Genomic DNA, 4,633 nt, shown 5'->3' on the forward strand with positions numbered 1-4,633 from the left:
GGTCCACCTTGTGTGTACAGTAATCTGGTTTGGGATGTAGGGGGCCACAAGCTCTTTTGTGATCAGTGCCTTTGTCTTTCTAGTCTTTTGAAACCCGATGGTGCTTCTTGCTCCACTGACATGGCTGCCAGCTGTTATGCAAACTTGTCTGCTTGTGTCTAGCTATTCGACGATCTTTCTATGCAAGTTTGTGTGCGGTTTTAGGCATGCGATTCAAACACAATCATCCATTGCACAGCATGCATTCACTGTAGGGAAAACTGCAATGGCCTGAATTTTTCTGGCATGCAAAGGCCTATCTATAAGCCTTCTAGGAAGGTACAATGGGCACAATCTTCCGCCACCTTAGCCGTGGGAGCTATGCAAAATTCCTTGGTGCAAATAGGGGTTTGTTTATGAGCAATTACCTGGAGAATGGAAGCGATCCCAACCTAGCTGCAGATCGTTTCTTGCCTTATTGATGAAGAAGTTGCTGTCAAACTTTCTCTACTTGGACTCGTGATGGGGGGCACTATTGAGATGATGAAAGTGAAACCTTTCTCTACTTGGACTCGTGTATGACCCATCACCTGAGAACTCCCTGTTCAACTCTTTCTCACACCACATGACTATCACCATAAAATTAACAAAGCATCCTAGGGTGTCACAACAAAAGCACATCACACACAAAGGTAAAGACCGTGCACATGCACAATAGCAGTATGTCACACACGCATTAAACACCCAAGGGAAAGACCTTGTCTCTAACAGCCCATGGACCCCTATTGAGTGAACTTACACAGCATGATCCATGCATTTAAATTGAAGATTTGTCATTGTTGATAGGGTTCAGACTTAAATCATGACTCTCTAAGGAGAACATAAGAGCTCCGAGGGATGCCAATTTTGTGTTGAAAAGCCTCTTACATGCATGCTTGTAGTCCTGTTCTTTATCACATGAACATGGCCATGTAATAAAAAATCTTCTTAGTTCTACCCTAGTATTATTCATATGACCTCTCGTATCATCAACCCCGAGCACTAGGCCTTCAGAGAGAAAACGAGTACACAATACACTCCTCAAAACACACCACTAGGCACACACTTACCATCCACGGCATAAGGTACATAGACAGAAGAGTTGAGACATATCAAAAATGAAGATGGTAGAAAAATATTATGTAACTAGCTTTGGAAAACCCATAGAATAGGAAGCGCAAGCATGCGGACACCTCAGATTATGAGAGAGATTCCAAGTACACAAAATTGTGGTTCTCTTAGTACCACAATGGATGCCACGGCAGGACACTCCCACGAGAGGACCTCAACAGATTTGGATGTCGTGGCTATATATAAGTAGGCTGTCACTGAACTAGAGGACCATAAATTATTGGTTTTGTTACCACTCTTCTAGTCCACTCTGGAGAAGAAAGAAGCTAGAATCTTTCTATCACATGAAAGGCCCTGCGTATACTCCACTCTTATTGGGTCCTTTGGTTACTCTTAAGATGTTAAAAAGACTGCACCATCAATCATCCAATGCAGACAGTTGGGCAAATTCAAGCCAAGCATGGTGCATTTTAGGGTTTCCCAAATGAAAATGGATAACAGCTACATCTCATAGTTTTTCGCATCTTTCCCACCTATGCTCCGTTGATAGTCTTCTTTGTGAGCATGTGGTGAAAAAATCTGTGTACAAAAAAACCTTCCGAAGTGAAAAATCTGAAAGAACTCTCCAGAGAAATGATAAAAATTTGATTTTAGATTGTACCACTCCACATTTTGTTGGTTGGGCAATGCTGTATATGTAAGGAATGCAGTGGAAGTGTTGAACTCTTTGACAGCAACAAAAAAGGTTGTACAGGACTTCGCAATAGAGGTTGCACTTCAATGCTTGGAGGAGTTTCAACTACATCGTGAGACAAATGCCTACTGTGTGACTGGCCAGCTAGAGATCTCTCGCATTGGATGTACAGATCTGTTGTCCTCTGCCAAGCACAGCATCCTACAAGCGCCAACTGAGGGCCTGTCCATTCAGCAAGCAGTTGATTTTTCATGGTTCATGGTGTCCAACGCATGGCTTGCCTGCTGTGAAATGCAGGGCACTCCTGACTTTGTCATCATTACTCTCTCTCTCCCACCCACCCCCCCACGCCGGGAAGTGTTTTCCCAATCTGGAGGCTGGGTCTCTAAACACTAGGTCAAGGCCTTGAAACCTGTTTTACACCTAGTCAACATCTTCCAAAAGCTTATCTGCTGCATACATGTTTGAAAGCAATACGTATGGAGCAACATTTGCTGGAGCACACTTCACACAGTTTTCAGCAGCTTTCAAGCCCCTCTCTATGTCACCGTGGATTTTGCAAGCACCAAGCAAGGAGACCCATGCCATTCCAACTTTCTCTGAAGGCATGTTTTCAATCATTCGTTCTGCATCATCTAAATGTCCTGCTCGACCAAGAAGATAGATCATGCAAAGGCAGTGTTCCCCAGAGGGTCTGATGCCATGTTCTCTTTTCATGGAGACAAAGAAATGCCTGCCTTCATCTAGCCATCCAGACCGACCACATGCAGTAAGAACAGAGACAAAGGTGATATTGTCAGGCTTAAAGCCTTCAAGCTGCATGCGGTGAAACAAACAAAGAGCCTCCTTGTTATGCCCATTTTGGACAGACCCTGTAATTACTGCAGTCCAAGAAACTACATCCCGGGAATGCATTCTGTCAAAGACCTTTCTGGCTTCATACATACTGCCACACTCCCCATACAAACTGATAAGAGCATTGCACACAAGAGTATCGTACTCATGTTGGCAACATATTATAGCTGCATGGACATCCTGCCCCTCTTCTAAAGCTGCCAGGCTTGCACATGCATCTAGGACACTTGTAAATGTGGACTTATCCGGTTCAAAACCTTCTAGATGCATACGTTTGTATAGCTTTAGAGCATCCTTGCCACGTGTATTTTGTGCAAATACAGCAATCATAGCATTCCAGGACACTATACTCCTACACGGCATTCTCTCAAACACATGCATTGCATTGTGCAGGCTCCCATGTTTACCGTACATAGTGAAGAGAGCCGTGCTTACCTCAACGTTTCCCTCATGACTGCTGTCCACAATCACAGCATGAATAGCTTGCCCCTCCTCCAAGGCACATGCCTCCAAAACAGAAATGAAGGATACATTGTTTGGCTTGAAACCATCAATCAGCATGTGGTGAAAGTAATGAAGTGCCTCCTTCGCATTCCCTGTCTGGGAAAATATAGAAATCATGGCATTCCAAGAGACGACATCCCGATCGGACAGAACGTTAAAAACACCTCTAGCATCATGTAGGCTTCTGCACTTACCATACATGTAGACCAGAGCAGTTCCAACCAGAACATCTTGATCGTACCCTATGTTGACAACAGACGCGTGAATGCCTTGTCCCTCTTGAAGGTCGGCAAGGTTGGCACATGCATCAAGGGTGCAGAGGAAGGTGATCTTGTTCGGTTGAAAGCCTTCCTCTTTCATTTGATGAAAGAGATGCAGAGCATCCATGCTGTGCCCATGTTGGGCAAATGTGGAGATCACGGCATTCCAAGAGACGCTATCCTTATAGGGCATGGTATTAAAAACATGGAATGCATGGCCCACGGATCCATTCTGGCCATACGCCTTGATAAGCATGTTCCAAGAGTAGACGTTAGGGTTTGGCAGGCGGTCAAAAGCGGCCCTGGCATCATTGAGGCTGCCGCAATTGGCATACATTTCAATAAGGCAGTTACCCACGAATGTGAAGCGGTCGAAACCGCGAGTACGGATGTGGGTGTGGAGTCGCTTGCCATCGGAAAGGGCCTTGGCCTTACCAAGGAGCCGCAACTGGGCGGCCACAGCGGTGACGCTTCCGGGCGTTCTGAACAGCTGCTCCCAGCTCTCAGCTGAGCATTCAATAGCTGTGACATGTGGCTTTCCAGGAGTCGGCTTTGTAGAGCATCTTCTTGCATGTTTGATTTGCCCGCGTCGCCATGTTCTTGCAAGCATCGGAAGCTGAGCTGCTTCATCTTCCCTCGACTCAAGTCCCGATCCCGTCCTGTATGGGGCCAACATACACAAAATTCAGTGTTATTTTTAAAAGATTTTACATATTTCTGAGTTGAATATAATATGTATTATATTTTGCGCATTTTTAGAAATTGAAAACAAATTTTTTACAAGCAAAAATCAGATTTTAGCAGGTCCATTTCTTTTCTTTTCTTGGGAACAATAATATATATTTATATTAACAAAAGCTGCCAATTACATCAGGTCCCTTTGCAGCTCCATTCACATACTAACAAACCACAACAAAATTCTTACATTCCCCCCATTTCAGTGTTCAACAACTTACAAATGAGGTCCCATCTTTCATCCTCCCAGACAAAGGAAGATTGCTTCCATGAAATATGATACCCTAGTTGCATACATGCCAATATCATAGCCTCAAAAGTGCAACCCTTACGGGATTGCTGCTCCAAAACCCCCCCTTTTGTCCAAAATTTCGCCACTAGCGTTGTACCCATAGGATTCTCAATAAAGGCCACAAAAGTATAGACTAGTTGCTTCTCTTTCAAGTACCACCTCTTTGTCTTTGGCTGTGATGCTTCATAATTTCATATAAATATT

General features: G+C 44.2%; 1 pseudogene across 1 annotated transcript; it reads right to left on the bottom strand.

Moving 5' to 3' along the window:
- Positions 1 to 1,799: 1,799 nt before the first annotated feature.
- Positions 1,800 to 4,078, bottom strand: LOC147635845 (pentatricopeptide repeat-containing protein At2g13600 pseudogene; annotated as a pseudogene). Its single transcript, XR_015266559.1, has one exon. The product of XR_015266559.1 is annotated as a pentatricopeptide repeat-containing protein At2g13600 pseudogene (transcript).
- Between the last annotated feature and the right edge of the window lie 555 nt (positions 4,079 to 4,633).

The sequence above is a fragment of the Cibotium barometz genome, chromosome 8, assembly GCF_041138505.1.
Source record: "Cibotium barometz isolate CiBa-2024 chromosome 8, ASM4113850v1, whole genome shotgun sequence".
Classification (NCBI taxonomy): Eukaryota; Viridiplantae; Streptophyta; class Polypodiopsida; order Cyatheales; family Cibotiaceae; genus Cibotium; species Cibotium barometz.